At 48.0% G+C, this 21,509-nt stretch overlaps 1 protein-coding gene across 1 annotated transcript in view; it reads right to left on the minus strand.

Moving 5' to 3' along the window:
• Positions 1-18,277, minus strand: part of GPR156 (G protein-coupled receptor 156) — a 152,396-nt gene extending 134,119 nt beyond the window's left edge. The window contains exon 1 of the mRNA XM_069202696.1: positions 18,093-18,277. The gene's annotated coding sequence lies outside the window, so the exon portion shown is untranslated. The remainder of the gene's footprint in view (positions 1-18,092) is intronic.
• Between the last annotated feature and the right edge of the window lie 3,232 nt (positions 18,278-21,509).

The following is a 21,509-nucleotide window of genomic DNA, read 5'->3' on the forward strand; positions in this document are numbered from 1 at the left end:
TAGCTACTCAATGCCACGTCGCTCTAGGCCACTCTACGACACTCCACGACATGGTACTCCGTTCCACTAAACAACACTCTACTCCGCTCTAATTAACTTTACAACACTCTCTGCCACTCCACTATATGCCACTCAATGGTTCTCTAGCTGCTTAATGCCACGTCGCTCTAGGCCACTCTACTACACTCCACTCTATCCTACTCTGCTGTACGCCACTCCACTCTACGATATTCCACTCTACAACACTTTCCTCCACTCTATGCTACTCCACTATACGCCACTCCGTCGCTTTCTAGCTACTCAATGCCACGTTGCTCTAGGCCACTCCACGACACTCCACTCTTGACACGATACTCCATTCCACTAAACAACACTCTACTCCTCTCTAATTTACTTTACGACACTCTATGCTACTTTACTGTAGGACACTCTACGCTACTCCACTCTACGACCCTCCACTGTACGATCCTCCATGACACTCTGTGATACTCTACTCCACTCTAGGACAGTGTCCTTTATGACACTCCATGACACTCTAGGCCTCTCCACTCCCCGGCCCTCACTCTACAACCTTCCACGACGTTCTGTGACACTCTAAGCCACTCTAAGCTACTCTATGCCACTCTCCTCTACACCACAAACCTTTAGCCATGCTGAACAGCAGCCACGCTGGTGTACAATATGGCTAAAACACATTGGTTAAGACAATAGCTCTTACATAGGCGAAACCTATTGCCTGTGCCATTGCTTGTTTTCTCTGTATTGATATTTTTTCGACAACACATCTTGCTATCTAATTAGGAGGATCTTGGTGACCTGGCACTCAAGTGGGTCTCAGTGAAAGGAGGGACCTGCTTTCTAGTTATGCACAGTGGTTAATTTGTAAATAAAAACGTGCCGGTGCCCAAAGCTCTCCTCTGAAACATGCGGCTGCTGCATTTAAATGTGCGAGCACAGAATACTGAGGCAGCATAATCCTGAAGCCATCTCGGGCCTCTTTAATCCCTTTACAGCCAGTCCCTGCCCCTTCGGCTCACTCTTGCAGCCTTCTGGTTTCTCTATTTGTGACGCTTTTTCGTTTTTCTCTTTCTTTTCCATGTAGTAAACACTTGAGGCAAAAAAATAAGTACTGGCACTCAAAAATATATGCCGGTGCTCCGCACTGGAAACCACCGGCTCAAATTACGCAGTGGTGATGCCTTTCCCTGTGTTATCCTGGACGAATCGCTGAATCCTTTTATGACAAAACTAACGGTGCTTATGAAAAGACTACATAAATACATAAAAAAGCGACATTCATTCATGCAGCCTCTGGCCTGCCACGCCACAGCTACCGTGAATGTTCCCGAATGTGCCCTGGGGTACCCCTCTGTGAGAAGTGGAGGAGATACTTCTCAGAGAGGAAGCTACTAGTGGGAGGGGACATCGCAGCTGCTTAATAGTGGTCTCAGCGGCCTAGTGGCCCATTTGTGCCAGCAGTGAGCCAGGCCACGGACCTCCCCTCTCCAGAGGAGAAGGCCACATTGACCCGCCATCTTCTTTCATCTTCTGCCCAAGGCCCTCCAGCCATCCACCGAGTGCAGTGGTGTCCTGTCCACCCCTGGGCCCACAGGCCCGGCCCGAGACACCGGCCACACAACAAACCCCGGCTTGTCTCCATGGTGAAGGAGCAGCATCTGGGGCTTTCTGATTCCTAATCCGGCTCCTCTGAGGCCCAACGTTGCCCGCAGCAAGTGCCTTTGAAGTGGGTTGAGTGCAGCGCCTGCTGCTCAGAGCTCCTACAACCTGGATGCGTTTGTAGGAAAATTGGAGAGCGTAGGGTGAAAATGCATGGGCCCTACTCACAAATAAAAACAAGCATTAGCAAAGGCAATAGGTTTCGCCTTTGGCACCTATTGGCTTTGCCAATGCTGTCGGGGCTTCTAGGGGTCTGTGTAGGGGATAGCACATGAGGGAGAGAACAACATGAGCCGCGGTGTTTTGGGGTAAGCACGACAATGGAGAGAGCAATTTAGGTTACTGGAGAGATTAGAAGTGTAGAAAGCACATAAGGGAGAGAGCAATATAGAGCGCAGTGGTGTTTTCAGGGGGAGAAGCGTACACAAGCGAGGGAGTATCACGGAGCATAGGGGAGTTGTCAAGAGGAAGCACAGGAAGGCGAGAGCAATACAGAGAGCAGGGTGTTTTCCAGGGGTGGGAGGGAAGCAGATGAGGGAGAGACAGCAGCACAGGGGAAATTAAAAGGGTAGAAAGCACATAAGAGAGTGAGAGCAATACGAAGCTCAGCAGTGTTTTTGGGGGAAGAGCTCACACAAAGGAGAGAGCAACGCAGAGAGCGAGGTGTGTTCCAGGGGTTGGAGGGCAGCACATGAGGGAGAAACAATAACACGGAGCACAGGGAGTTTGCATGGGGAAAGCACGTGATCTAGAGCAACATGGAGCGGGCCACTTCGCAGGTGGGGGAAGCACATGAGGGAGAGAGCAACATGGAGCGCCGTGGAAGGGTGATTTTCAGACGGCGAAGCACACAAGGGAGAGAGCAGCATAACGCACTGACAGCGGGATGGTTTGCAGTAAAAAGACAAGTTGAAAGAAAAGAACACATGGAAAACTCAGCAACACCGCATCAAAGCGCTATGAGAGAAGTGCGTACACAAAAGCTGTTGCTCTCTTTTCCTTGCTTTTGCTCTAATTGTGGCCATCTCATGGCCTCCTCCCCAAGAGACCTTTTGTTGTGAATGTGCGTGACAATATATTAATTAATTCATTGCTTTTGTATCTCCTATCTAAGAAGGGACAAACCAATGACATTTAGGATAATCTCGATAAATTCTGTAGTAACAGCCCAGAACACAAAAAACAGACACCATGACAGGAGCAGACCTTCTCATGGGCTACCATAGAGTTGTCACCTGCTGTGCCCCAAACTCTATGGCTGTTGTTGTAGGAATGAATGGCTTAGGCCATGGGTACTCACAAACTTTTTCTCGGGGGCCAAAATTGCAGTATGGTTTGCGGCCGAGGGCCGCACTGAAGTGACAGCGGGGGGCGGGGCTTAGAGGGGGCGGGGCTTAGAGGGGGAACAACCACCCCACCCCCTTTTTCAAAACAATGCCCCTACCCCAGTAACACACACAGCGCGCACACACACAGCGCCATCTGCTCTCACCCCTACCCCAGTAACACACACACACAGCGCACACACACAGCGCAATCTGCTCTCACGCCTACTCCAGTAACACACACTACATTAAAAACAAATAAATAAATAACCAAAGAGCCTTACCTGACTCAAAGCACTGTAAAGATGCCACAAATGTGGAACAGCAGGCAGGCAGGCGGGCAGCAGACGTGGAGCCGGTGACAGGAAGCAGACGACCAAAGCCCCATAAAAGTTAGCTGCAAGCGCTGACTTTTATGGGGCTTTGGCTTCCAGGATCGTCAGGGCAACGCCATAAACAATGGCCGCCGTATGTAAACATAGAGGAGGGCCGCGGGAGCATGCTCCCGCGGCCCTCTTCTATGTTTACATACTGCTGTCATTATGATGTGGCGTTTGGTGTGCGTCTCGCGGGCCGCCATGCTAGGTCCGTGGGGCCGCTGGCGGCCCGCGGGCCGTACTTTGAGTACCGTTGGCTTAGGCTCACACGGGGGTGAGCATAGCCCCCGACAAGGCCAGTGCTGGCTAGGAGGTCTGTCACAAACCACAAAATCAGTCCCCTGTTCGCACAAGTTATGAGCACATTTAGTGGGGGTTGAGTCTCAAAGACAAACAAGCCTTGACTCCTTGGCCACCAATCAGCAGGAGCCACGCGCGCCTTTGGTCCTTACCTATTATTTGGGGCCCAGGCCGGGGGTTATAGTACATTTCTTACGAGACTTTGTGAAAAAGGGGAACTCTTTCACACTTCCATTTACCCATTGATAGCCCCTCCCACACACCCATCATGTCGTCTTTTCTATCATCAGCCCTTTCATCAACCCCCCTTCCTCGTATTCACCTGTTCACCCTTTCACCCCATGGATGTCAGTTCAGCAAAATGCCAGGGGTAGCAGAAGTAACATTAGGCGCCCTTTGACCTCCACTTTTACTCACAAACACATACTTACACATAAACACAAATTCACACTCACACACACACACACGTAAACGCACTCTCACCCAGAAGCAGGCACATAACATACAATTAAAAGCATTTTACTTACCTCAGCTGCCATAGAATGGCATATTCCAGCTAATTGTACCCCATTTTTATTAGACTAATAGTGAATGAGATGTTATTGTTCACTATTCGTGTAATAAAAATGGGCAGAAAACAAAGAGAGCAGAGCCCCAACTGAGCTCCATAAGCAGAGCTGCCCCTGTGTTCCTGGCACTGAATTTGCGCCTCTGAGGCCAGGGTTTGCATAGGCAGGGACAGGGGTCGCAAGTGGCAAGCTAGGGGTCGCAGCTGCGACCCCTAAATGACATCCATGTTTCACCCCCATCACTTTTTATCTCCTCATCTTTCTCCCAGGGCTGCTTTAGAGCTGGTGGCGCACTGTGCAACAGTCTATTTTTGGTGCCCCCCACTCCATGACCACCTCCTCGGACTCCCACACTACCACTGTCACACTATCACCCAGCAAGTGTGCCCCTCATCTCTCCATAGCCTCCTTTCACATACATTCATTTGTTTTAAAGCGCTTGTAAAGGCTGGCTTTACTAAATCACTCAGCCATCCACATAAAATACAGATCTGTTCTTTGCAGCAGGCTTATTAACCCTCTACGCTACTTTATGGCGAGTCAAAGCTGCCTCTAGACAAACCTCCCAACTCTCTCCCTAACATGAACATTAATCACAAGAGGTATCTTGACATTATAAATTCCTTCCTGAAGGCTGGACGTGCATGAAACTTTTCAACAGGTGTTTTTAAATCGCAAGTTTCCTAAGTTATTGCTAAACACAGCGCCCCCCCCCAACTTGAGGTCAGCGCCCTGTGCGTCCGCACCGCCCTAAAGCCGGCCCTGCTTTCTCTTTTTCTACTCATCGGTCTTTCTTGTCTCCATTCCTTACTTTGGCTTAACTTTGTCCCCAGTGGCTCTTTTTCTGTTCTTCTCTCTCTGACCTTTTTTGTCCAATGTATCATTTCTCTTTCTCCTTTGCTGCATTTGTGCCATTTGGGGTATCTCTCTGTCTACACCCTTTATTCCCTTGCAGTGTCGTTTTTAATGCCTTTAAAAGCTGACTGAAGTCTAGGGCTGCTAAAGTGGAGAGTTCTTTGGGAAGTTCTGCTCACAGCACTCCATGGAACTACGGACTGACGCAGACGTGGGATGTGTTCAGCCTGTTGAAAACTAAGCAAATGAGTAGGTTTCAAATGACCACTAGAGGGCCCCCTCGAGCCGCAGCAGCTCATCTTTAGATCATCGGCGAATGTGCATTGTCTGCTGAGTTCTTAGGATTCCAGTCTACTGCTAACACCAGTGCTTAATTTGAGCCGGTGTTTCCAGCTGGGGCCCACCGGCACACATTTTTGGGAACCGGCACTTATTTTTCTTTAACACAGAACGACAGAAAAACAGTGACAAAGGACGAAAGCAGGAAGGGATTAAAAGAATCCTCGAGAATGTGATAAAGGAAAAGAGAGAATCTGATGGTGGATGAAAGAGACATGAGCAGGAATTAAGACTACGCAGCCTTGGTATTTGGTGCACTGATATTTAATACTGCAGGCTTCTGAGCAAAACATCCCCCACCACAGCCACATCGCCACCCACCTCAGAGACCTACACAGGTTCCCAGCTGGCAAATGCATCACCTACAAGCTACTGATGCACACCTAAAAGGCACTGAACAACACAGGACCGGCCAACCTCAGCCACCACCTGACCTTCTACACCCCTTCCAGGCAGCTCCGATCCTCCCAACTCGCCACCATCCCCAAAATCTGGAAAAGCACAGCTGGAGACAGATCCTTCTCTTATCTCACAGCCCGGACATGGAACACGCTCCCATTCAACCTCAGACAGACCACCTCGCTGAAGCAGTTGAGGAAGGATCTCAAGACCTGGCTTTTCGAGTGAGCAGCACGCCCGCAACAGCGCCTTGAGACCCCATGGGTGATAAGTCACGCTTTACAAGTGTTTGATTGATTGATTGAAACATTGGGTCTGCCAGTTATTCTTTTATAAATTAAGCATTGGCTAAAACAACTAACAAGCAATTGCAAAGCCAAGCATCTGGATTGTCCTGTGTTAGGAGATCTCCAGACAGATACTCAGAGGCAGCAGGAGGGGGCTGGGTGAGTGCACCAAATGGGGTTGTGAGCCTGCTGCGTAGCAAGAAGCCCCTTCCATGGACAGGGAAGCTACTTCCGCTGCTGACATCTGTGCAGCCTGTGTGTGTCTGTACAGCAAGGAACTAGCCTGCATGTCACCAGAGCCATAATTAACTCAGTAGCACAGCAAGCATTATATCAGGTTGGCCAACCCAGACCGGTAACTAGCTAAGTGGACTATGATCAGGGTCACAAGAATTATGCACTTGTGCGGCCGCATCTATTTCTGGATGACTATAGATTTGCGACATTTGCCACATAATCCATCATCTGCCACACAATCTGCAGACTTTAACAAAAAAAATTTGTTTCTAGCTCAAGCCGTTTGATTGTTACTAAAAACACAGAGATGTGTTGCTGCTCATTGGAAGCCCTTTGCAAAGGTTGGCTGGTCACCTTTCTGTTGCTTACTGCTATACTTGGGTGTTAAACTGGTATTAATGAGGCGCAACAGATGCCCAGACAGTGTTAACAAGTCTAAAAATGACAAAATAATGAACTAAATGTATCATGTAAATGTATCACAAAATGTACCACAATACACCGCATATTTTGCCTTTTCTTGCTGCATAATTTATTCCACCCTGCCAAATAATTTGGCCCTCCCTCTGTCGCATAATTCCAGTGGCCCTGACTTTGATCATGAGAAATACTAACAAGGGATCCTCAGAGCTCCTCAAAGCTGCAAGCCTACTGAAAACCATTAATTTTGTGTCTCTCACATCTCTTCACCCACCACGCTGCTAAGCCCTGCGTCCTATGACACAATAACCGCTTCTCGGTGGTCACCACGGGCAACATGGAAACACTTCCCACACATGATCAAGACAAAGGCCACACACTTCCAACCACACACACCCTACACAATGTAGCTTTCTGCCCATGTAGGCAAGTGCTTCAGTGACTCATAAAGTGATAGTAAGCGCTACATAAATGCCACAATACAATACAGTGCAACAGTGTACGACTGGCCTACAAGGCAATCAGGCAGTGCCAGAGGGGCTGGTCTGATAGGTCAGTGTGCAGGCTGCTTTTTTTTTAGATTTGTGGGCCTGTTTTATGGTCTGGGGGCCAAGTTTCACTGTTAGTTTTCCAGATATTACATTAAGCATTGTCTGTAGCAAGCATAAGCACATGCAAAACACCCATACAACATGTCTTTACAAGTTAAAAACTGCCCAATTTTGCAAGTGTATGCCTCTTTTTTTGCTGTCTAACTCGCTAATGGAAGTCACTTGTTAGGTCCAGCATAGCAGCGCGCTAACGCTACTTTTCAACCTGTTGTAATCTATTCTGTGGGCCTTAACCACGCCCATCTCACGCCCATCACTTTAATTTGTTCCTGGGCCTGCCTTTCAAAAATCCCTTGATGTTGTTATTAAATGTTTTACATTTGTCCCGCACTGAGGCTGTTTTGTTACTGCCTTGGAGACTGACTGTGTTACATGGATTAGTGCACGATCGGCCAGATAGGTTCGTGACGCGCACTATTTTACTATTTTTCCTTTTGCCTCGCCACTTCGCTCACAGTGGTATGTTGTTTCTTCGTCTTCCTTGGTTTCGGGCATCTTGCTGTTTCTTTGCGATGTCTGCTGGTTTTTTTTTTGGTTTTTTTTGCACTTTCATGTAGCTCAAACTTCACACAAAGGTACTGGGGCCCTTTATTAATTTTTTATTTTTATTTTGTATATTACAAACTCAATACAAAGGTATTACAGCGCTTTACATAAGCACTGGTTACATTACACAAGAACACATTCATTTTAGTAGCAAAGGGAGATTAAATGATTTGCCCAGGCTCACAGGCTGTTGAGCCGGCGCCAAGACTCGAATCCTATTCCCCAGCTCCAAAGTCGACAGCTCTGGCCCTTACGCCACATCCTCTACCCTAGGGTTCTTTGTCTGGTGCGTGTTGGGGCAGTCTGGGAATAACTTGTTTTTTTTATATAGCGGTTGGTAATATAAGTTCTGCCATTTCATAGCGCTGCAAAGCAGGTGCCATTCTTAACAAAATCGGTATAATTCATTTGCATCGACCTTGCAGAGATGAAGAGGTGATAAAGCTATGTCAGGCAAAAAAAATATGTTTTGCAGTTTTATGTAGCGCGAACTCGACACAATGGTGTTTGAGCGCTTTATTTTATTTTTTGCAGTTTTATATAGCGCAAACTCGATACAAAGGTATTACAGCGCTTTACATGAGCGTCGGTTACATTACACAAGAACATATTCATTTTTTGTAGCAAGGGGAGATTAAGTGATTTGCCCAGAATCACAAAATGTTGAGCCAGCGCTGAGACTCGAACTATGCTCCCCAGCTCCAAAGCTGGCAGCTCTTGCCCTTACGCCACATCCTCTACCCTAGGGTTGTATATCAGGTGCGTGTTGGGGCAGTCTGGGAATAACTATTTTTTTTATATAGCGCTTGGTAATACTAGTTCTGCCTCTTCATTGCGCTGCAAAGGTGCCATTCTTAACAAAATTGCTATAATACATTTGCATCAACCTTGCAGAGATGGAGAGGTGAAAAAGCTATGTCAGAAGTATAATCTGTGACAATCTCGTCCTGTCAAGACCTCTGCAGTGGGTGCATTAACCAACTGACTTGAGTAGAGCTTAACAGTAGGCGATAGCATGTGCTCTTGATAACCTCCGGAGGGTCACCAACCAAGCACATAGGTTAGTTCTAAGCAAGAAGATGACGAAAGGTGTTGTCTCCAAAAAGGTGGAAAAGGAGTTGTGACTCCAGACCCAAGCACTCCACGGCCTCAAGCTTGATAACAAAAAAAATCTAGCCTTTGGATGTAAATTGGGCCTCTTCAAACAGAGTTCAGTTAGTGTGTCTTAAATACACTGGTGTAACAGCGCTTTACAGGAGCGCCGGTTACATTACACAAGAACACATTCAATTTTGGTAGCAAGGGGAGATTAAGTGTTTTGCCCAGAATCACAGGATGTTGAGCCACGCCAACGTGTTTCCCAGCTCCAAGGGCTGCAGCTCTGCCCCTTACGCCACATCCTCTCCACTTGGGTTCTTTGTCTTGTGTGTACTGGGGCAGTCTGGGAATAACTTCTTTTTTTTAATATAGTGCTTAGAAATACAGGTTCTGCCATTTCATAGCACTGCAAAACAGGTGCCATTCTTAACAAAATTGCTATAATTAATTTGCAGTTAAGCTGCCTCTTCTGTTATTCTCTTTGTATATGGTCAATGTTTTTAAAAGTTAGGCTGGTACTGCCAATGTAGAGGAATATTTCCTCTAAAAGTTTAGCACACATAAATATATATATTTTGTTTGCTCTTAACTCTTTTGACCCCCTCATTCTCCGGGTTAAATGCCACAAAGGTGCCTCTTTGTGACTTGTTTGGTGCTATAAAAGTTTATGTAAACACACAAGAAAGGGTTGCATCTCTAGGGTATCACAACCAGTCTGTAAGAATGAGGCAAAAATACTCCCAAGATGTTGGCCTTGTTGTGTCCTCTCTGCTGCAGCGACAGGCCTGGGAGGGTTGCTGTGGCACCTGGAATACATCCACTACACTCCAAACCAAAACACATAGGTAAAAGAACCTGTCATTTACAATGCCAATAGCTCTAACTCTTACAAATGTGAGAGCTATTACATTGCAAATGCTTGTTTTGTTTTTGGTGTCTGGCCTGGTTTCTGTCCTAGTTCGACCCTGCAGTGTAATTATCTGCAAAATAGTGTGACCCTTTATTGAGCATGAGCGCCAGACGCTAAGAACACAAAATGATTCATGAACAGTGAGCAGTCCCTCGCAGTGTTTTGGATTTGCACAATCAATTTTCACAAAAAAATAAGGACGATGGTTCTTAGTAGATGACATATGGGGCAATGAAACAGCACGTTTCCAAAACCCTGTTCGTTCAATGTGATGTCACCACTGTGGTGACAATTCAAGATGGAGGGTCCCTGAATACTGAAAGTAAATGTGATCTGGTGGCTGAGCTGCAGACATCTTAAAGCAAGTCCTCAGAATCCATCTTCAGCACATTGTGTGATCCTGGGCAGCAGATGTTTTCTACCTTTGTCTCATTTCCATAAAGGACGGAGACTTGGGGGTGCCTTGAATGGATTCACTGTACAAGAAACAACACATCACAAGGTGTGAGGCGGCCATAACAGGGAGCCATCTGTTATACACAAATGGGCCTGGAGCTCATATGCAAAATAATGCTGTCGTGTGCGCCACACTCACACCCCCATTCTATGTTGCAGCTTGTGGTGCGGGGGGGAGGGGGGCGGGTCTGCATCCGCACTGCAGGGGGCTGGACCTGCATATTTTAATGTCATTCACACACACAATCACTGTGGTTCAGTAGTTCCTCCCTTTCATCACCTCAGCACAAAAGGGCGGTGCAAGGAAGTGGCAGGGGATGAATGAATGAATGTTGTTTACAAAAAAACTTTTTTTCAGATATGGGAGCATGACCAGCAGCTTCCATTGTGCCCATAATTGGAGAAAAACATGTTAACATAAACACCAGAGCATTAAATCAGGCCCTACTTCTTAAGGATAGATGCAGGAGTATGAAATGCTCGGGGATATCTTTAATTAGGGCTCCTGGCTTTGTGGTATTTATTTCTTTAAACTTTCCATCTGAATTTATGCCTATTTATGTTTTTGGCCATCCCGTTGGTATTTTTCCATTTGGTTTTTGTGAGTAAATGAAGTTGTAAAATTGTACATTTCCACATTTATTTAACTGATATACGTGCACTTTTAGGGGCTTATTTACAAGAAAGTTGTACATCAGTCCTGATGCACCACTTTTCTTGTGTTGCCCTGCGCCCCCCCCCTAACATCACCATGTGTGCACCATACCTACCATACGGCACACCATGGCGGACATTAAGAGAACAGTGTTGAAACATTTGGCGCTATTGTGGCTGTTTGCAGGGCTAGTGCCAAAAATTATGGCGCTAATCCTGCAAAGTCAAGGGAGACCCCTTGAAAACGATGGCAGCGTCACTTTAAAGCCTGCCTCAGGCAGGCGTTAAAAATGTCACTAAAATGGTGCAGTGTAAATTTCACTGCGCCATTTTTACTGGCCTCCCTGCGTGGGAACACCCCTCTTGCATACATTGTGCCTGGCGCAGGCATAATGTGGCCCAAGAGGTTACAAAGTGGCGGAATGCACTATTTACTCATTTACATAAGTGGCCCCTCTTGACCATCTAGCCGTGTAGGGTCTTCACACCCTGGAGGTTCAGGGAGTAGTATATCTCTGGAGAGACCTTCATCATTCTGAGGGAGGCAGAAGAGAAGGCATATAGCAGCAAAACAGCTGCATCCCCATTTGCTGCCAGGCTTCCACTTCAGCCAATCAAGAGAGAGAGGAGATGTACCAGCGCCAGTGGGACTTTCAGAGAGTGAATCAGAGAAGAAGTAGCTTGGATATGTTCGGTTAGAGATCTCAGGCCAGCCAAGTGTCCCAAGTCAGGCTGCTCCTGTTAAGGGATTTTCCTTAGCGTTCTAGGACTTCTTGTCCTATTTATCCCATTAGAAAAACAGGATTACAAGTCCCAAAATTCAAAGAGGATATTTGGACCAGAGTGGCCAGTCATGGGTGGCCCTGAGAAACTTGGCAGCGATAAGTTCTGGTGTGGACGCCCAACCCAAAAAAATGAGTGTCTGTTCTGGTTATTCTGTAAGAGTTTTCTGATATGGTCTATTGTCCTTCAGCACCTGTGGAGGCCTCAGCCACGACTTAATCTACATGAAAAGGAGCCCTTTTTCACCATACGGAGCCTCATTTATGAGGCCCTAGTGGCACACTGCAGCACTATAGCGTAATTTTTTTTTTTACGCTCCGATGGTGCAGTGTGCCGGCCCATATGTATATTTTAATGACTTTGTAAATATGGACCCCTTTCATGCATAACCCTGCGTGGAAGGGGCGTTCCATGAGTGTTGCTGTGGGTGTTGCCATGCAACACCCAATAGAATCCGATGAACTCTGATGCACTCGCTGATTTATAAGTGTGGGAATGCGTCAGATTCCTACACCACCTCAGGGGTGGTGTTAAAGTGGCGCAACGGGGAGAAATAACATTATTGCGCCCCGTTTTTTCCTCTATATGTGCTGCATTCTGCAGCACACATAGACAGAAGAAAACACCATTATTGATTGTTTATGTGCAGGAAGGTGTCCCATGGTGCAAGGGTGCCTGCGTTGGTGCTAGGCAGTAATTTGTGTGCCAGCGCAGGGGACAAGAACAGGAATGTGCTGTATCTCGTAAAACGGCACATTCCTTCCCTTTTGTTTTGATGAAGGGCGGGGCAGTAAAAAGGCTTGCAGCGCTGCCCTGCACCAAAACTTGGTAAAAGAGCCCCACAGTGTGGAATGAGGGCCACTTGGCGGTGTGTATTACCCTGTCCCCATGGACACAGCAAGGGAGGTGTGACTGATAGTGTAGAGCAAAAGTGGGCTAATGTGGACCTGGTGAGCGTCCATGAGGTTTAGTTGGCACCAGGTCTAAGGATTTCCTGACAACCAACCATAACCTGGGGTTTCAGCAGTCCGGGCACTGCAGAACTGCCATCTCCTGACCAAATAAGCAACTTGTGGGGATTAATGTCCCACAGACCTTGTAAAACATAAGCTATTAAGACATACTGCTGTCTACTTACTTATACTTGCAAGCAATGGTGTTGTTACCATTGGGTGCCACAGGTTCAGTGGTACTAGGGGCCAGAGCCATGGGGCCCACTGAACCCTTACAACTTCAGGATTGCACTACCTCAACAGCAGTCAAAGGGGTAATTTTCTTTGCTTGCACCAGGGCCCGCGGTGCTGCTTCTAAGGTGTATGTTCATGAGGTGCAAACCACTGGAGCAGCACCTTGTGTGTCTGCAGTTTAAACGTTAATTAAGAAGACACGCCTAAGTGCCAGCATCCTGCCTAGTACATGGGACAAGTGCTTAATTTGAGCCAGTGGTTTCGGGTGCTCGGTACAAGCACTTAACTGTGAACACCAGCACTTATGACAGTCTGTCACATGGTGGCACTGTTTGTCTAATTTAGAGATAAGCACAACAGTTGTTTATTAATTCAATGCACATTAAAAATGACTAGTATCTGCCACTAGTCGGAATAGTCACACTTGTAGAAGGGTGATGGTTAGTAAATATTTTGGTACGGTCATTGGCAGCACTGATAGGGGCAATGGCTGGGACAAGCTGCAGTGGCCTTCTGGCGAGGACCCTGGAACTTATTTGTTTCACAAACTAAACACTGCTTGAGGCTGCGGTAACATCCTTGTATCATTACAGAACCACATCCATTCAGACCCTTCCAACTTCAAAACATCTGTAAGGGATTAGAGCAGGAGGGTTAGGGCGGCACCTGGGGTCCCTGTCGTGCCCCTCGGCGTGCTCCTGAGACTGCCAGCTCCTGGCACCTGTAGATTTTGTAAACGGGAGTCCGTCCCTGGTTTAGAGGAAGACATCAATTCTACCCTGGGGGGCTGACCTTCATACCTTCCCTGAGGGAACCTGAAACCCACTGGGTAAGGTGTAGCAGAAATGACGTCATACACCCTTTTACCTCAGTGACATCACCGGGCTGAACCCTCGTGTCACTCTTGGGCGACTGATAGCTCTCTGTTTGCTGCTGCAGTACTACAACAGGGAGTAAACTGAGCTTTTAGAGTTCTGTTTACCTTCTGCAGCCTCCTTCAGGGGTGGCAAAGGCAGTTCCAGGGGTATAAAAAAAGCCCAATGACGTGGTCAACGCTGTCCGCATTATAGCTCTTTTTAAAAAAAAAACTTTAATCCATGTTCTACAGCAGCTAGCTCCACTGTGCAACATGTTTGTGCATTGACTGCGTCATATTGTTTTGTTTTAACTTTAAGACATGCAGCACAGCAGCTCGCACTGTTGTGTAACATGTCTAAAAAGCACTGACAAAAACAACAGATTTCGCAGAGGGCTTTGCCAATGCTTGCTTTGACGTTTTTGCCACAATGCCTTCCGGTGAGGTAGGCGGGCTCTGTTGCTGGCCGACGGCCTGTTCTTTTTGCCTCGGTCTTCTGGGCCAAGGGACTGACCAGAAAAATAAAATATCCCCCACATGGAACTGAAGCACTGATGTCACCAAGCAAGCGAAGCAAGGGAGCCGAACCCTGGACAGAAGAGCTTCCTTGTCTCTTCCATCCATGCATCTATCTATTCATTCGTTCACCGCTCCATCCATCTGCTGAGATCCACTAATTCACCTTTACATTCTGTCCTCCCTGCATCCTTTCATCCATCATTCAGTCGTTTCCATTCCATCCATCCAATCTGCCATCCATCCATATAATCTACTATCTATCCACTCTGCCACCCATCCATCCACTTTGCCATACATCCACTCTGCCATCAATCCTTTCATCCACTCTACCATCCATCATCTTTCCATTGATCCATACATCCATATACTTTGCCGTTCATCCAACCTTTATCCATCCACTCTCCCATCCATCCATCTCTCTGTCATATATCCGTCCAATCTGCCATCCATCACTCTGCCATCTATCCAGTCACTCTGTCATCCATCCATTCTGCCTTCCATCCATCCATTTACTCACCCACTCATCCATCCATCCCTTTATTCTGCCATTCTTTCACCTGCTGTTCCACCTATCCATTCACTCATCCATCCATCCCTTTACTCTGCCATTCTTTCACTTATCCATCCACCTACCCGTTCACTCACTGATCCACCCACCCATCCCTTTACTTTGCCATTCTTTCACCTACCCATTCACTCACTCATCCATCTACCCATCCGTTTACTTTGCTGTCCTTCTACCTGTCCATCTAGATATCATTCACCCCTCATTTCACCCATTCATCCTTCTTTTCACCCTTCACTCCTTCCCCTGTTCTACCCTCTGTATTCCAGAGTTAATGAGGGTCTGCTGTCTGCTGAGTTGCAGATAGAAGAGGCCTAGCTGTGGCTGCTGAAGTGGGGGACTCAGGACGCCCCTGTTCTGGGCTCTTCCTTGTGGGGTCGCCCTGCATGGGTCGGGCTGACTCTTCACTCCCTTGCCCTGGGTTTGGGCCTGTGTGCTCCCGCCTGTCTCATGAGTGATGTTGCGCTCTTTCTTCTAGGAGCTTCTTCTGGGCGCTGCTTGCATTGTCTCTTGGATTCGTGTGTTTTGCTGTGGGTGGGATGGGTAAAGGGGTTCATGCCTTGGTAATTTCTCGATTACGTAAGGAGTAGGAAAAGGAAGGTTTGAGAAGGTAACGCGCTGATTACTTAGCAGTAATCTTCATTACTCCAGTTACCCATCCTTGTTGACAGCTCACGCGGTGCCCCCCCTTCTCTTGATCCTCGACCCCAGTGCTTGGTGGGGTCAGCACAGGGTGTGGGCGCCTTCCCCTTCGTGGGGTGAGAGGTCAGAGGCTTGATCTGTTTGTTTTACCTCTGGCTGGGTCACGTGGTGCCTGGGGGTGGGGGTGGGGGTGGGGGCATCCATCTGAGTGAAGCAAGTACTGGGGCGTGGAGTGGGTAACGAAGATTACCGATGAGTAATCGGTGCATTATCCTACTCAGCTACATGGAACATGGGTTCCCTCCCCACCCTAGCAGGCCCTGGTACTACTGCCTCCTAGTGGGGACCCCCAGAGGACAAGCAACTAATGGTGCCACCCCCCCACCACCCCGGCTCACTCTCTGCACTATAACACCGGTTAAAATAAAAACACGTTGAAAAGGTGAGAGCCCTTGCCTAAATGTATTGACCATGCAGATAGATATGTCATATCGACATGGCAAAGATGTAATTGTGAGAATAAGGAACGTGTAATCATTCCAGCGTGCTGACAATTTCCCCCCGAAGGGGCCAACGTCCCCTGAAATCAAAATGCTCTTGGGGGAACCTGTTGCAATGACGGCTTCAGTCTTAGGGAGGTTCTCTCCGGGCTAAATGTGTGAGTTGGTCATTTAGAAGACCCGTGTTCTAATCCCAGCTCCACCATGCAGACAGCAAGCTTTGTGTGATCCTGGGGATCGACCTTCTCTCTCGCCAACACAGTGGCCTCTCCCCTTCTCCATGCGTTCCTTTACCCCAGAAGAGGTTTGATGCCCATTGGTGGGCAGGGGCAGTCAGTGCTTAATTTGTCAATAAAAACGTGCCGGTGCCCAAAGCCCTCTTCTGAAACACGCTGCTGCTGCAATTAAAAGTGCGAGCACATAATAGTAAGGCAGCGTAATCCTGAAGCCATCTCGGGTCTCTTCAATCCATTTACAGACACTCCCTGCCCCTTCAGCTCACTCTTGCAGCTTTCTGCTTTCTCCCTTTGTGACGCTTTCATTTTTCTCTTCCTCCCCCTTTCCCATATGTGTCTTTTGCTCGCAGTAAATGCTTGAGGCAAAAGAACTAAACTCCGGTCCTCAAAAATAAGTGCCGGTGCTCCACACCGGAAACAAGAAGCACAAATTAAGCACAGGGGGCAATACTGCAGGCCTCAGTACTTTCCACCCTACACCCTTCAATGTACCGAATGCCCACACCCTCCTTGAAGCACACGGAGGGGCTCCAGGTCCCCTCCGTTAGGGAGAAGGGCGAGATCCCCATAACCATTTGACACATGCCAAAGATCACACATAGTAACGTACTGTTCACGCTTAATCTGAGGCACCGGCTTGGTTTTGAGTACACGTCGTTAAGTAGAGGAACGTCTGGAAATCATTTCTGACGGTTGTTTTCACTAAATAAACACAAATCGAATTTAAATGATTACTATTGGCATTCAGACATTACACCTCAACAAATACCATGGCCAGTTTGGATGATCTGTGCTTGAATCAAACTTCCATCTCTGATCCGTGTGATCCTGGGCAAACCTCTTTATGGCTTTGGCTGTGCCCCGTTTATTCTCTCCGGCGAAACTGAGAGCTCAGAAACCGACTACCTCCGAGAAATAAAGGGAATGAGCTGCTTTACAAATTACAATTGTCGAAAAATTCTCTCCTTTCCATACTTAGCGTCGTAAAACCATCAACACATATAAACGTTTATATTACATAATCGTCCGTGTGACAGACTGACGCTCATTGGAGGAGAGTTTTGAGCCTGTCCCTGAGATGCGTGTGTTTCATGCCGGCAACGGGCTTCAATCCAGCAGGGTGAACTCTGCCTTTCTTTATTCCAGGTCGATAAAAGCAGCACCATGTATGTACAACCAGTGCTTTAAGTGAGCCGGTACTGTCGGTACGGAGTACCTGCACTTTTTTTTCTTTTTAGAGGGAGAGTACCTGCCCTTCCCAAGAAAAACGTAATACTTTTAATTGGAGAGTACCGGCACTTCTCAGGAATAAGCTATTTTTCCATTTCAAGCGCTGTGTACAACAGGCGAAAAAGTAAAAACCGGCCGAAGCAGGCGCTATAATGTCAGTATTAGATGTCCAAAATTGTTACAGGTACAGTACCACTAAAAATGTCCCACACAAGCATGCCTAAAACACACTGAAGTGTGGCGGTGAAGTTACTCCCCGCGAAAGCAGCAGACCCCGGCTCTAATCCCAGCTTCGCTGCCTGACCCTGCTGTGTGATCCTGGGCAGACCGCGTTATCTCCGCGTGGGTCAGGTTTCGTAGCTGTCAAAATTGGGAACGCTTAGAGGCGGGCTAGAGCCGAAATTCTGTTTGTAGCCAACAAACACATTGACATAACTATCTCTGATTAACCCCTTGCGTCTTAACATATTTACAAAAACACAGAAAATGACTAATTTAGAAACTACACACCTACCTGCAATGTCTTTGTTGCCTCATTAAAGCCCCCATCTCCGGGGGCCCAGAGGCATGTGGGTCGTGGCAGGGGTGACCCACAGCGGGGGTCTCTTGCGGGTGATGGCAAAGGGACCCCTGGGTGGGTGAAGGAAGTGAGGGGGACCCCCCAGCCCTGCCGTGGAAGAGCGGCCACAGACACACACACCAGCACACTGACAGCACAGAGGAGTCAGTTACAGAGCTGTCAGTCCCCCCCTCACCCCAGGGCAGTCACTTCGGGTTTGTTTGTGACAACAATAGTTTGCTTGTGAAATGCCCGGCTCTCTCCTCAGCTTGAACTCTTTTTTGACTGCAGGCACGGGGGAGGGGGAGACTGTACAGGTCTCTCCTGATTTGGGGGACCGAACTGTGTTTTGGTCGCCGGTTTCCAGGCAGAGACGCATCTCACCGATGAGACTGAGATCAATACCTGACGCTGTACAGAAAGCCCCTGGATGGCCCAGGAAGCGCCTTGAAGAGAACAAACTTAGGGCCAGATTTAAAGAAACGTGGCACAGCGCGGTGCGTCACTTTAGAAACACACGGATGCGCCGTATTTAATTTCCCCCTGCGCTGGCGCTAAATTTAGCTTGCACCATTGTTTCGGCGTGAAGGTGGCCCTTCCTGCACATAAACAATCACTAATGGCGCTTTGTCACTTCTGTGTGTGCCTCACAATGCAGCACACACACAAGTGACAAAGCATCATGTTCAAATGATTGTTTATGTGCCGGAAGGGACACCTTACCGCACATAAACAATTCTGTCTGGCATTTTCCTTTTTCTATGCGTGCGGCAGAATGCCGCACGCATAGAAAAAGCACAAAACAAGGAGGAATAAAAGTATTCCTGCTCGTTGCGACCAGCTAACGCCACCCCTGGGGGTGTCGTTAGATTTTAGCGCTGCCTCAGGGTTACAAGATTTCATAAATCTGAGGCAGCTTCAAAATGCAATGGGTGTTGCTGTGGCAGGCCCACAGCAACACCCATTGCATGCCCCTTCCACGCACAGTGCTGTGTGGGAAGGGGCCGTATTTAAAAGGTGGCATTAAGCCACAAAAAGTGGTTTAACGCCACCTTGTAAATACGGCGCTGTGCTTAGCGCCACAAAAGCGTCATTAAAAGTGACACTCCTGTGGCGCTAGGGGCCTATAAATACGGCCCCCTTATGTCCCATAAAACCATGATTTCAAAGGGAGTTGGGAGGTGCTTGCCTCTACATTCACACCACACCTCCAGGGGGGCGCATGCCTCTCTCTCTGCCGCCATACCACAACTGCATAGGCACATGTGGTCACTTACCACCTCCAAGGGTACTACAGGCCACATTTGTGAAGGGTTTGCGCCAGGCTTGCACCACGCAATGTGGTACGTGTGTGGTGCAAACTACTAAGTCGTATTTTTGACGCCACAAAAGCACCTTTGCGTGGCTTTGGATGGCCTGCCGCCTTGCCGTACTCTGCACCAGGGAGGCGTTCCATGGGCATTGCATGAGTGTTTCCACACGACTCTCATGGTTTTTGACACATTTCCAGATTTACCGAACCTGATAAACCTGAGAAGGGGAATGCACCAAAAAGATACGCCTTCCCAGGAGGACACACACACACACATAGGAATATGCCTGTAAGGTGTATTTTTGTGCAGGAAGGCATCCTTCCCTGCACAAAACATTCCTGCATGCAGTGGAGGCCTTGCAGGTGCCTGCGTTGGTACTAGGCAGCCCACTGTACACCAGCGGAAGGGAAAGGACAGGAATGCGCCATATGCCTTAAATACAGCACATTAGTGCCCTTTCCCAGTGACCCAGTGTAGCACAGCTGCACCACTTTCTCCTACATCTGGGTCCATGTGTCTGTCCACATTCACACCACATTTGCATGTGATACATCTCTGTGTGTGCAGTCATACCCCACCCTCCAGGGGTACTCGTCTCTGTCTACAATCACACCACATTCCCATAAGGCACATGTCTTTGTGTGCAGCCCCACCACATGTCCAGGGGCACATGTCTGTTTACAGTCACACGCCACCACCAGGGGGGCCATGACCCACCTTGCACTCACACATGTCTTTCTGAGCAGTCACACCGCATCTCCAGGGGTACACGTCTCTGTCTACAATCACACCACATTCCCATGAGGCACATGTCTGTGTGTGCAGCCTCACCACATGTCCAGGGGCACATATCTGCTTACAGTCACATGTAACCCCCAGGGGGGCCATGACCCACCTTGCACTCACACACGTCTTTGTGAGCAGTCACACCACATCTCCAGGGGTACACGTCTCTGCTTAGTCACAATATATTTCCATGTGGCACATGTCTGTGTGTGCAGCCTCACCACATGTCCAGGGGCACATATCTGCTTACAGTCACATGCCACCACCAGGGTGGCCATGACCCACTTTGCACTCACACATGTCTTTGTGAGCAGTCACACCACATCTCCAGGGGTACACGTCTCTGTTTACAATCACAAATCATTCCCATGAGTCACGTCTGTGTGTGCAGCCCCACCACATGTCCAAGGGCACATGTCTGTTTACAGTCATACGCCACCACCAGGGTGGCCATGACCCACTTTGCACTCCCACACGTCTTTTGTGAGCAGTCACACCACATCTCCAGGGGTACTCGTCTCTGTTTAGTCACAATACATTTCCATGTGGCACATGTCTGTGTGCGCAGTCACATCACAACTCTAGGCAGCCTATGTCTTTGTCTACAGTCGCAGCCCACCACCTGGTGCGACATGACACACCATGGCACACAAGTCTATGTGTGCAGTCACACCACATCTTCATGGGCACATGTCTCAGTTCATAGTCACACCACACAAGGGGTGCAAGCCTCTGTCTTCAGTCAGGAACACGCCAGGGAGTGCATTTGTCTGTCCATGGTCACACACTCAAGGGCTACATGTGCTTGTGTATACACACCACATTTCCAGGGTGTGCCTCTTTCCACAAGCAGAATGCCATCGCATAAGAATATTGTTTCCCATGCCATGCAGCACAGCGTAAAAACTTAACTTTCCATCCATAATCATATATGCATGTTTCAAGGTTTAATTAAAAAAATCATAGCCATCTAATTACCAACACATCAGCAAAACTCAATTTCCAATAATTCAATACTTCATCAAAGTGAATCAGTTTCATTATGTAATCATTGTGCACCTGTAAGAAACAGTTCATGCAATATGTGCACACGCCTTAATGAGATCTGCAATTTTTAGCTTCCCACATGCTGTGGTTGGTTTAGGTGAAGAGGGGAGGAGCTTGGGGTTTAGTGCCTGCAATTCTCCAAGAGGAGTCAGTACATTTGGGCAGTTCTGGATTTCAGACAGCCAAAAGAATTCTCTTCTGCAGGGAGGGGGCAGCTCTCAGCCAG

Source organism: Pleurodeles waltl, chromosome 8 (genome assembly GCF_031143425.1).
Source record: "Pleurodeles waltl isolate 20211129_DDA chromosome 8, aPleWal1.hap1.20221129, whole genome shotgun sequence".
Classification (NCBI taxonomy): domain Eukaryota; kingdom Metazoa; phylum Chordata; class Amphibia; order Caudata; family Salamandridae; genus Pleurodeles; species Pleurodeles waltl.